This window comes from Apaloderma vittatum, unplaced genomic scaffold (genome assembly GCF_000703405.1).
Source record: "Apaloderma vittatum isolate BGI_N311 unplaced genomic scaffold, ASM70340v1 scaffold2763, whole genome shotgun sequence".
NCBI lineage: Eukaryota > Metazoa > Chordata > Aves > Trogoniformes > Trogonidae > Apaloderma > Apaloderma vittatum.
In genome coordinates this window covers 128,675-141,633 of record NW_009706350.1, presented here as the reverse complement: position 1 = coordinate 141,633, position 12,959 = coordinate 128,675, and the positions used below count along the sequence as shown (strand labels likewise).

General features: G+C 41.6%; 1 protein-coding gene across 1 annotated transcript in view; it reads left to right on the top strand.

Annotated features, from left to right (window-relative positions):
* The first annotated feature begins 1,145 nt into the window (after positions 1 to 1,145).
* The window catches only part of TBL1X (transducin (beta)-like 1X-linked), a 93,001-nt gene continuing 81,187 nt past the window's right edge, over positions 1,146 to 12,959 (top strand). Inside the window, exon 1 of the mRNA XM_009865744.1 lies at positions 1,146 to 1,273. The gene's annotated coding sequence lies outside the window, so the exon portion shown is untranslated. The remainder of the gene's footprint in view (positions 1,274 to 12,959) is intronic.

The following is a 12,959-nucleotide window of genomic DNA, read 5'->3' as shown; positions in this document are numbered from 1 at the left end:
AGGTAGCCAGGTAGATAGGGATTCATATTCATTCAGTGGAAAAACTTGGAAAAAACTACGGACTTGTAGCTGGTGTATTGTTAATACTTTGTGATGCTTAAAAGTCATTCCTTATCCCTCATATATTCATTCACCTCTGATTAGAACAGGTATAACTCTTTCTCAGGGGAGCAGTTGTATTTGGTTAGATGGTGTGCTTGTCTCACAGTGATGTAAATGAGAACATGTTGTAGAACTGCAGACTTGAGAATTTGAACTGGATTTATGAAAGCTTCTCCTGATAGTGTGTTTAAATATGTTATTTATTGAATTGATTATATCATAAAATAATCCTTAATGTATAGTTTTAAAAGCTGTTAGACATTTGTGTGGAAGAGTATAATTAATTTTAAAAGTCTCCAATGAATATCTCATTTCACTTTACAGCATTTAATTATTAGATTATAGAGACAAAAACCAAGCAAAAGGCTTAAGGCTTGAAATGCAGGAGTAGGAAACTAGTCGAGATACATGGCAGTCGAATGGCAAAGGAAATATGAAATGAGGCTTTACTCATCGTGCTCAATGGCAGGCATGGATAAGTCTGCAAATAGGTTTATTATTGCAGGAGAATGCCGGACGTTCTTTCACAGTTGATTGTCATGAATGCTTTTCTTTAGACTTTCCCCCCAAAACATACAGGAAGGTCATTTCTTTGGCCTATTTACTTCTTTTTGCACTGAAGTGATGCTCAATGAATTCCCTCTGGAAGCTTTCTCAGGGAGCGCTTTTGTGTGTCCCTTACTACTGTGAGGCAGCACGCTGGCGTTTCAGTCCCGTGCTTAGCGGCGGTTCTGGATGAATTGTTTGCTGATGTTATACTTGACCAAAGAGGCTGAAAATTTTTGAGCCAAGCTCAGGATGTTTTAGGATTCTTCCAGGTTCCTGAAAAAGTACACGACTCTGCACAGCTCTGCAAAGTGCGCAAGTGCTGTGAGTTGCTGGGGCTTGCCCCTGCCTCTCTTTCTGCGGTGTGTGTTGGGTTTTCTCCCCTTACGGTCCTGCCAAAGCTCCTGACCTGGGAGCCAGTACTTTGTCGAATGCCAAAGGCAAAAGGAGTCGAATGCTCTTGTTTTGATGAGGTGATGGCAACTGGCTTGACGGGTACCTCTGTCTCTCCTTGCAGCCCTCTCAGCTGTCAGATGCGGTGATCTCCATGGTAACTCAAACCCCCAGACTCTTGACAGCAGCCTGCGAGGAGCAGCATTCAGCAGCTCAAAGGTCTCACGACCAGGTAAGCCAAAAGTAGTCACCGAATGAGAGCTTGCCTCGGGTACGCGGTTTCCTATCCAGCTGCCTTTCAGGTTTTTTCCCTAGTGAAGCTACAAGTGCAGTTAGTGGGTGTACGTGCTGATGTACTTTTACCAGTACTGTCGCTTAAGGCTATGGGAGTCCAGCTCTCTCAAATAGAGAAGTTTGACAAAAAGTCTATGTTTATTCAGGGCTGGTTTTTAAGCTACAGGTTGAAAGCAAAGCAAAGACGTACTGTACGATTCTTGCAGGGTTTCTGGTGTTAAGTGGTTGCTGTGGAAGGAAATAACCCCAAAATATGTCAGTGGCAAGATCTATCATACCACCGTACCTACAGCAGTGTCAGTGCTGCCCAGTTGCTGACGTTAGGCCTGAGCTCTTTTACCTGCCTGGAATGGACTAGAGGCTGTTGCTGTGCTCCTATAACAAGCACATCTGTGTGAGTCCACTTTGCTGTAATGCACTGTCCCCATCTTACAAAGCAATCCTTATTACTCTGAATAACCTCTCTGCTACCTTTACTGACCAATCTGACATTTCTTTGTGTCATGACTGCTATCAACAATATTTATTTTTGTATTGTCAATGGTACTGTAAGATGGTTTTGAGCTACTACTGGATGATTTTATTGGAGTAATGTAGAGCACTCTTCTTCAATTATTATTTCCTGTTAACAGCTACTGTTAACAGCTACTAGAAACTTCTTTACTGTGAGGTGATGGAGCCCTGGCAGAGGCTGCCCAGAGAGGTTGTGGAGTCTCCTTCTCTGGAGACTTTCAAAACCCACCTGGACACGTTCCTGTGTGGCTGCCCTAGGGGATCCTGCTCTGGCAGGGGGTTTGGACTGGATGATCTCTAGAGATCCCTTCCAAGTCCTAACATTCTATGATTCCATGATTTTATATCTGTATCTTAATCACATGTGAGGATACTGTTAATAATTTATTGCTCTGAATGTTGTGAGACTGTAAGCTAAAAGCTGTTCAAAAGTCTGTTTCATTTATGGCATCACTTCTCTTGACCATAGCGTGTAACTTTATCAGATGATTAAATCAAACTTTCTGTTTTACTGACCAAGTTTCTATAAAACAAGGTTGACTGGCATCAGTTTTATTCGTGTAATTTCCCAATGAATATATCCTTTTTCAGTTTGCTGGTTATTTTGCCTGAGATTAATAGTGGTTTAGAGCTCTATAATTACTGAGATCATACTACTTACCATCTTCAAATATTGGCAGAAAACGCTAGCAGTCTTACAGAATTTCTCTGGTGTTCCAATATGTGTTGAAAATTAGCATCATTGAAATGATACTCACACAAACACATTTAGGACTCGGACACAAATTATCTGAGTGTGCTAATTTAAAGTTGTCTTTTGGTATTCATTTTAACCTCCTTATCTGTAAAAATGATGTTTTTCTACTTACAGGGAAGAAAATATATATTAGTTGTTTGCAGTTTTTGCACAGAGTATTTGTATTCTTTTAAAACATGAGTTAGAATTTGGAAGCCCTCTGCTTTCTTGTCTATTTTTTAGCACAAAATTTCCTATTTAATTTAATTTCTAGCTGAGGTTCTTGTTTTTTTGTTTGCTTAATGTGTAATGTATATTTCAGTCTAATTACACTCTTAACCCAGTATTAGAGTGTGATTTTTCACCATAGATTGCCTTTTTTGGACTATTTAATAGTGGCCTTTGAAAGGGAGAGTCCATCCACAGTTTTGTCTCTGTACTTTCTCCCAAATGCAGAAATTTCCTCTAGTTTACTGGACCAATGAAGTTCTGTGCTTGTGATTAACTCAGCTTTACATACTGAATGTACAGATCCAGAGTGCAATTATAATTTTTGGTATTTCAGAAAATATTCTAGAAATAAAATTTGGGAGTACCTCACGTGTTACTACTGACTGAATGGAATTTCTAACTTACATCTCTCAGGTGGATGTCCCTCATAGTTTTTTTTTAATATTTTACAAATGCACACTTAAGGAGCAGATGATCCAGTTCTCTCATGTGGTTGGTGGTTTGCTTTATCTCATATTATCAACAACATATGCTCCTGGGATCTGCTAGCGTATTACCTAAATCTCGTCCCCTTGGCTTATCAGTAATTCTGAGAGATAATGGTGCCATTAACATCAAGTACCATCTTCTATTTCTTTTTCTCTGTCTCTCTTTTCCTGAAAAGTTAGAGGTACTGATTTTAATGTTTTAGTAGTGGAAATCTCTGCAACAGTGTAAAGTGACATCTCCTAAACAAGACTTCACATCCTCGCTTGCCTGTTTCCTTGGCCACTGATTCTCCTCTCCACTCGGGTGTCCATATGTAGAGCTGAGTTTGTGTTTCTTCTGTTTCTGTAACACCTCCCAGTTTACTAGAGAAGCTTTTTACCTGCCCCAGGTTACCCAAAGAGAGTAACCACATGTCAGTGAGAGGAGGCTTATTCGCTTAAATAGGGCCACTTCTCACCATGGAGAAGTGAGCTGCTGTTCCAAATGCCAGAACCTCTCAACTTTTCACCAGATACACAACTAATCATTGATCATCAATCATCTTAATTTTTGTCGCTCTGAAGATCAGGCAAATCCCCAGGATCTGTTTCATATTATCCTCCTGAAACACACAGCTGTTCTTAACACTAGCCAGAGATTTGGTAACCGGGAGTGACGGTACAGGCTTTAGCACTTTTCCATCTCATAGTAACGCTGGAACTTTCCTCTCCACGAGAAAATGTCTCTAACTGGTCTAGGGTGAAGCCAGAACTAATACAGGCAGAAGATGTCAAGTTTCAAAGAAAGGAACTCTAGGAAAATTTCATGTGACTTCTTGACATTAAATATTGTAGAAACTTTACAAGGGTTGGGGCTGGGCGAGCCACTAAATGAATGGCTGATGCTCTCTAATAACCCTTCTACCTTCCCAAAGGGGAAGGAAAACGAAGTAAGGCAGAGAGACTTATGATTGGAAAAAAAAACTAAAACAGCTTTAATAAAGCAATAACAGTACTGATAAGAAAATAAGGAAAATAAGGAAATAATGAAAATAATGAAATATATACAGATATATACAAAACCAATTCTGAACCTGACTGTCCCCCTGATAGCAATAACCACTGATGCTGCGGAGCAGGTGGCACTGGGCAGTGGCAGGGAGGACCTGGATACAGGAGCTGGTTTTGGGAGCTCAGGATTGGGATTGAGGGTGGAAGAATGGACAGAGTCCTTCTTGGACACCAAGCATTGAAGAAGAAGGCTTAACTCCCATGATCCATCAGCTTTATACTGAATATGATGTATATGAAATATACATGTATATGAAAAATACCTTGTTGGTCAGTTTTTGGGTCACCTGTCCTGTCCATTGCTCCCTATAGGTGTGATCTTTTAACTTCCTTGCGATCCTTTTACTTCCTAGCACCCCCAACACAATCGAGCAGTGGCCTTGGTCACTCCAGGAGCAAATATAAGTGAGAGCTGCTCTTGTCCTTGACAATAAGTGTAAACTTATCACTTCTAGTAGCAGGTACTGTCTGCAAAAACATGCTGCTAACTTCAGAAAGTGCAGTCTTAGAAGAGACTGAGCTGAAAAGTAAAAATTACTGAAGAGAATTGGTTCTGTTTGTCTCAAACTAGGACAAAACCCCTTGTTGGGTTTTGGAGAATTGTTAGGAGCAGCGGGGCAATTCTGCTTGAGCAGTCTGTAGCACTCACTTATCTGAACTCATCAGAGGAAAACTACAAGCAGAGCAAAATATTAAGATTTTTAAAAGTTAGTGATGATTTTTAGTGGATCTTCCCTTGTGCTTGGGAATGTACTGTAGAAATATCTTCAGTCCAGTGTTTTATTAGTTTAGTTGCTCAAGGTAGGGCAAAAAATTTATGTGATGAGTGTCTGACCGGTTCAGTACTTGCTACTAGGTAGGCACCAAAATTATATCCCCAGGTTAGTGGCTTTTGAAAATCATGGCCAGATCACTATCAAGGCTGACAAAAATATTTTTGAACAAAATATGGTCATGTTAATTTTGTCCCATGCATTTGAATTGGTTTATTATTGATATGACTGGAGTGACAATGACAAGACGTTGACTACATGTGATATGTTGTATGAATGTGTAGAGAATTATAGCATATTAACTAGAAAACCTTAGACTGTAAATAGCAAGATGAAAAGGAGAACTGAGGCAAGCCTAGATGTGGAAACATGAAGAATTGGAGGAGCTCAGGCAGAAACAGTGAGGGTGTCCATATGATACCTGGGAGGAAAGAGATCACCCTGTACTAGATTGATGTTTATTGTATGAATTTAAGGTGGAGATGGGCAGGATGTATGTGGAAGATATTTCAAATATACCAGCTGATTGACTGAACAGGTTTCTGTTGTTCGAGGAGCTTGAAATGGACACGGTTGGAGAATGTCTCAAATGAAATGCGATAGTGTAAGTTTTGACTATTTTTGGTAGAAGTGCACAGGCACAGGTTAGCATAAGAAAGTGTTCAGTATTCTTTTTGGAAAATGTTTTCAGAACATTATTTTTTCAGAAACGTTTTAGAAGCATTCGTTTGGTACGAATGAGAAGATTCATTATATATAGGTCAACATTAAGGTGATGTGTCTTTGACGTAATGTTTTCTTTTTACCCAAGAAGAACATTGCATTTTATACAAGGAAAGTAAAAGAAGTGAAAGAAACTATCATCAAACAGTTGGCTTGCAAGTGCATACTTGTTCCTTCACAACTTTTATAATTTTTGTACAATTAGTGATTTTTAATGGTTTATTTTATTTATGGATGGTATTGCTCTCACTTATATTTGCTCCTGGAGTGACCAAGGCCACTGCTCGATTGTGTTGGGGGTGCTGGGAAGTAAAAGGATCGCAAGGAAGTTAAAAGATCACAGGCATCATTTATGGTGACAGAAGATGCTGTTGGCACTAGATCTCACCAAATCATTTTGTTGGTCAGTGAGATTTATGAACTAGAAAAACCGAACTACTTTAAAACAATGCCCTTTATAATGTAATTCTTTGTTTCAGTTAATAAACTCTATTGATTTGGATTTCTAAAATTGTTTTTCAAGGATTGTCAACAAATAATATGCACCTGTGGGCCTACACATGAACTATTCCCTTTGTCTACTCAGCATTCGTTATAAATAGTGTGTGATTATTCTTAAAAGTCACATGACATTGTGTCTGTTCCCTGAAAAATAGTGAACTGCTGTCATAATACTTCTTAAAATAGACATATTTTAAATAACATAAAAATAAACATTCTTTACATTTGCAGCTATTTCAAGGCTAAAGCACAGTTTTATTTATATATTCCCTGACACTTCTCTTGTTACTTGGTGAATCGTAGTTAACTGAATTCTGGTTTTATTCATGAAGTATTGCTTAATAAGTCTTTTTTTCACCTTTCAGCGAAGTTAGAAGAAAGTATATAGCTAGAACATGAACTTCTCTATTAGATAACATTTTTTATGCATTTACTTTGTGCTCGAGAAATGAAGAAACTACTTTTTCAGTTGCGGCCAACTTCTGAGACACTTGCTTTGAGCCTTACTTTTATGGTGTTCTGAACTACTGCTAATGAAATACGATTATTGTTTGGTTTTTTAAAATCACTGTGTAACGAGGGACTGTGTATGTGCAGTAAACCTACTGCTTCCCAAACAGGATTAGGACAGTTTTCGTCTGAAGAAGAATAGGATTTCCTGCTTTTAAAAGGTTAGTTCACTGAAAGGTGAATTGAAACTGAGTTCCTATGCTGTAGAAACGGAATTACTAGACAGCCAGTCTAGTTAAATATACTTCTAAATATCTGAATGTCTCGTGCAGTCATCCCACACAAAAACAGAACATGTAATTGTTCTTTCAATAAGTTGTTTCTCTATACATTAAGCCTTGGAGATGTATAGGATCTCTATTGCTATTTGCATATTATTACGAGCTGTTCCTACCTGAACTGCATTGATTTAATGGAACATGAATATAAATTATGGATAACCATACTATTATATAGATGGTGCATGCTAAAGATTTGTGCCCAATATAAAGTTAACATCAGTTAATTTCAGAAAAATGTCCATCTTCAGTCAGCCATTAAGCATTTTCACATGATACTTTACAGTCTAATCTTCTCTTTGAATGGTGTAGTTGAAAAGAAACTAAATTACTGCTTTTTCTCAGAAGTTTGCTTAGTAGTGAGAAGTAGTATGTCATTTTTTGGCATGAAGTGGGGAAATTTCAGGTATCTTAATCAAAATAGAATTACAAGCATGTCATCACTGATACTCCATTTTTACTTACAGACCGAGGTCACAGATTCATGCTTGGCTTTGTAACAAAGTACTTTTGCTTAAGCTTTTCTCTCATAAATGTGATTACACTGACTTGATAAACTTGTAATGGTATCACTGGAGTGTGAATGATCACCACAGAAAAAGCTGAGGTCTTTTAAGCTATGACGGAGCCCACACCTGAACCAAAAGAGCAGCATGCTCGAGTGTCCCCGACTGTTTCAGTGCAAAGTCCATTTCCAGCCAGCTCTTGCAGAAGCCTGTTAGAACATACCAGGATGTTCTAACTTCAGACAGTGCAAGGAGAGATCAGACAGTCTATTGCTCACTGTGAGGGACAGTAAACTCCAGCTAAGGAGCAGAGGCAAACAGCTGCAGCACACACGATTTTGCATCGGTGCAACCATTTGTGCCGTATGTCTCAAAACAGTCTTTGTATTGACTTGGGCAAAGCCTTTGAATAATCTGTATCGTGTTCAGACCTTCACGCATGAGGTGGCTTCCCCAGGCTCTATGGTGCTGTATCTTCTAGTAAATGATTCAGGAGATTGGGTTAATGTGGCTATTGCCTACTCATAAAATTTGTGCAGAACAGGAAGGGCACTCTTCCAAACAAGGTGTCCACTGTAATAAAACAAAGTGGGCTTGCAATTTTTGTTATATCTGAGATGATTAATTTTTTTTTTTTATTGGTTACTCTGTGAGCTACAATGTAAATTAGCAAGCATCTCAAATCTCTGTAGCATGAATTGTGTTTATCGTCAACTTAAATCAGTTTAAATAAGCTTAGTTCAAGTGATGCATGCGCAAATTAATTTCCCTTTTATCAAGCCTTCTTCCAGTCCTAATAAACAGAATAATCAGTCATAGGAGCCTTCTTCTATAGCATAATTGTATATCTGATCAAGGAAATGCAAAATAATTTCTCTCTAGTTCCTCTTCTTTTCCCCCCATAATCAAACTCTCTGGATATAATGTTTCATCTAAATTGTTTTTACATTCCTTGATAGAAAATAGAAAACTAAACGTTTTTTTTTTATATTTGTATGTTTAAAAGATTATTTCAGTCAATGTTGTAAAGTTAATTTGAAAGGTATAAAACACTTCCGATTCTCCACAACACAGAAGAGATGCCAGTCTGATTCAGAATTCTTCATAAACAAAAAGCAACAATACCACATTTTGTTAGGAATATCTGCTCTGAGGCCACTGGCACCTTTGTTACTGATTCCAGCGAATCTAAGAGTCTGGCTAGGTATTTCCTCTCTTCATTAAAATATGAAGTGCCAAGAAAAACCTTGGTTAGCTTTACAGAAGAAGGAAGAAAAAAAATCGCAATTAAAGCTTCCATTTAGCTTACTGTTTGAGAGCATCCTAGCTACATCATGTGCCTTAGTCCCACACAGAACTGGAACTGTCCTGCAAATGAAATAATACTTTTAGTTTTATGCTGACCTATTTAGAATCATAGAATCATAGAATGTCTTAGATTCAAACAGACCTTAGAGACCATCTAATCCAACCTCCCTGCCATGGGCAGGGATACGCTTAACAAGACCAGGTTGCTCAAGGCCTCATCCAACCTGAACTTGAACACCTCCAGGAGGGGGGCATCCACAGCTTCTCTGGGCAATCTGTTCCAGTTTTGCCACCCTGGTACTGAAGAATTTCTTCCTAAATGTAATCTCTTTCCGTTTGAATCCGTTACTCCTTGTTCCGTCACTGCACACTCTCATAAAAAGTCCCTCCCCAGCCTTCCTTTAGGTTCCCTTCAGGTATTGGAAGGCAGTTATAAGGTCCCCTCCGAGTCTTCTCTTCTCTAGGCTGAACAGTCTCAGCTCTCTCAGCCTCTCCTTGTAGCAGAGGTGCTCCAGCCCCTGGGTCATCCTTGTGGCCCTCCTCTGAACACTCTCCAACAGATCCACGTCCCTCTTATGGTGAGGGCACCAGAACTGGACGCAGTATTCGAGGTGGGGTCTCACAAGAGCAAAGGGGGAGAGTCACCTGTCTTGATCTGCTGGCCACACTCGATGCATCCCAGAACAGGGTTGGCCTCTGGGCTGCCTAAGTGCACTGCCGGCTCATGTTGAGCTTCTCGTCTATCAACAACAAGGAGGAAGTCCTTCTCTTCAGGGCTGCTGTCAACCCACTCTGTACCCACTTCGTATTTGTGCCTGGGATTGCCCTGACCCAGGTGCAGGACCTTGCATCTTGACTTGTTGAAGCTCATGCCCTTTGCACGGGCCCATTTCTCAAGCCTGTCAAGGTCCCTCTGGATGGCATCTCTTCCCTCAAGTGAGTCCACGGCACCACACAGCTTGGGGTCGTCGGCAAATTTACTGAGAGTGTCCTCGATGCCATTGTCTATGTCCTTGAAAAAGGTGTTGAACAGCACTGGACCCAGAACAGACCCAGAACAGACTCCTGAGGCACTCCACTTGTCACTGGTCTCCATGGACATTGAGCAGTTGACTTCAGCTCTTGGAGTGCGACCCTCTAGCCAGTTTCTTATCCACCAAGTGGTCCATCCATCAAGTCTGTGTCTCTTTATCTTAGAGACAAGGATGTCATGTGGGATGGGGCCAAATGCCTTGCACGAGTCCAGGCAGATGACATCAGTTGCTCGTCCCATATCAACCAGAGCTGTAACTTTGCCATAGAGGGCCACCAAATTAGTCACGCATGATTTGCCCTTAGTGAAGCCGTGTTGGCTGTCACTGATCACCTCGTTATTTTTTATGTGCCTTAGTACTGTTACCAGGAGGATCTGCTCCATGATTTTACTTGGCACAGAGGTGGAGCTGACTGATCTGTAGTTCCCTAGATTTTCTTTGCTTCCCTTTTTTTTTTAAATAGGGGTTATGTTTCCCTTTTTCCAGTCTGTGGGAACTTTACCAGACTGTCACGACTTCTCAAATACGATGGCCAGTGGCCTAGCAACTTCAGCTGCCAGTTCCTTCAGGACCCATGGATGTATCTCATCAGGTCCCATGGACTTGTGCACCTTCAGGTTCTCTAGGTGTTCCCGGACCTGATCTGCCCCTACCCTGGGAGGTTCTTCACTCTCCCAGACTCAGCCAATGCCCTCCGTGATTTGGGTGGTGTGACTCAAGTGATTATCAGTGAAGACTGAGGCAAAAAAAGTCATTGAGTACTTCAGCCTTTTCCATATCCTTGATAACCAGGTCACCTGTATCTCTCTAGAGAGGCCCCATGTTCTCTCTCTTTTTTCTTTCACATACCTGTAGAATCCTTACTTGTTATTTTTAACGTCCCTGACCAGATTTGATTCCGTCAGGGCTTTAGCTTTTCTAACCAGGTTTCTAGTTTCACGATCAATCTCTTTGTAATCGTCCCAGGTAACCAGTCCCTGCTTCCACCCTTTGTGGATTCCCCTTTTGTATTTGATTTTGGCCAGGAGTTCTTTGTTTATCCATATAGGTCTCCTGGTGTTTTTGCCAGATTCCTTCCTTTTAGGGGTGCAGTGCCTTTCAACTTGGAGGAGATGATCCTTGAAAGTCAACCAGCTTTCCTGGGCTCCCAGTCCCTCTAGGGCTTTTTCCCATGGTACACTACCAAAGAGATTCCTCAAGAGGCCAAAGTCAGCTCTTCTGAAGTCGAGGGTTTTGAGCCTGCTGAGCATCCCCTTCTTTGTTGCCCTTAGGAGCTTAAACTCCACCATCTCATGGTCACTGCAACCAAGGCTGCCCATGACTTCACATTGCCCACCAGCCCTTCCCTGTTGGTGAGAACAGGGTCTAGCATGGCACCTCTCCTTTTTGGTTCCTCTCTCACTTGGAGGAGGAAGTTATCATCACTGCATTCCAGGAATCTCCTGAATTGCTTATGCCCTGCTATGTTGTCTCTCCAGCTGATGCTGGAGTAGTTAAAGTCCCCCATGAGGACCAGGGCTTGTAAATGAGCAGCAACTCCTATCTGTCTATGAAGGGCCTTGTCCACTTGTTCCTCCTGGTCAGGTCACCTGTAGCACACCCCCACTGTAATGTCTCCTACCCTTCCTTTCCCCTTGGCCCACAGGCACGTGGTCTTTTCATCATCACTTGCTGGGTGTAGCTCCATGCATTCTTGACATAGAGGGCAACACCCCTTCCTTGTTTCCACTGCCTGTCCTTCCTCAAGAGCTTATACCCTCTAATCCAACACACCAATCGTAGGAGTCATTCCCCCATGTCTCTGTGATGCCAATTAGATCACAGCACTACAGGCACGCAAGCATCCCCAGCTCCTCTTGTTTATTGCCCATACTGAGGGCGTTCACATAAGGGTATCTGAGCTGAGCCCCTGATGAAGTACCTGAAGTCCTCTGTGAAGTACAGTTACACTTTAGCTGGACTAATGGTTTTGCTCCTGATGTTGTTATGCCTTTCCCAGGGTCATCTTCATTTGATATCTTTGTAACTCCTTCCCCCTTCATATCTAGTTTAAAGATCTCTCAGTGAGCCCCGCCAGCTCATGACCCAGGATCCTTTTTCCCATTACAGTCATCTGAACTCCATCTTGTTCCAGTAGGCCTGGTGCTGTGTAGATCTCCCCATGGTTGAAAAACCCAAAGTTGGACTGTTGGCACCATGCTTTAAGCCAAGTAGTATTCCTCCTTGCAGTTGAAGGAATTGAGGTAAACACAACTTGCACGCCCGATCCTTGTAACATCTGCCCCAGTGCCGTGAAGTCTCTTTTGATTGCCTCTGTTTGTCTCTCTTATACCTCAGCATTGCCAATCTGCATTACCAGAAGTGGGTAATAATCAGGAAGCCTCACCAGACCTGAGAGCTTCCTAATAACATCCTTAACCCAGGCCCCAGGGAGGCAGCTGGCTTCCCTGTGGGATGCGTCTATGACAGGGTGACCCACTTCTACGACAGAGTTACCCACTTGTTGGGTGAAGGAGAGGCTGTGGATGTTCCTCTACCTTGACTTTAGTAAGGCATTTGACACTGTTGCCCACAGCATTTTCCTAGAGGAAGTGACTGCTCTTGGCTTGGATGGGCATACACTTTGCTGGCTAAAAAAATGGTTAGATGGCCTTATCCAAGGAGTTGTGGTCAATGGAGTTAAATCCAGTTGGTGGCTGGTTATGAGTGGTGTCCCCCAGGGCTCAGTACTGGGGCCACTCCTGTTTAACGTTTTCCTCAATGATCTGGACAAGGGGATAGAGTGTACCCTTAGTAAATTTGCAGATGACACCAAGCTGGGTGGAAGTGTCGATCTGCTTGAGGGTAGGGAGGCTCTCCAGAGGGATCTAGATAGGCTGGATCACTGGGCTAAGGCCAACATCATGAAATTCAATCAGGTCAAATGCCAGGTCACACTTGGCCACAACAACTCCCAGCAGCGCTACCGGCTTG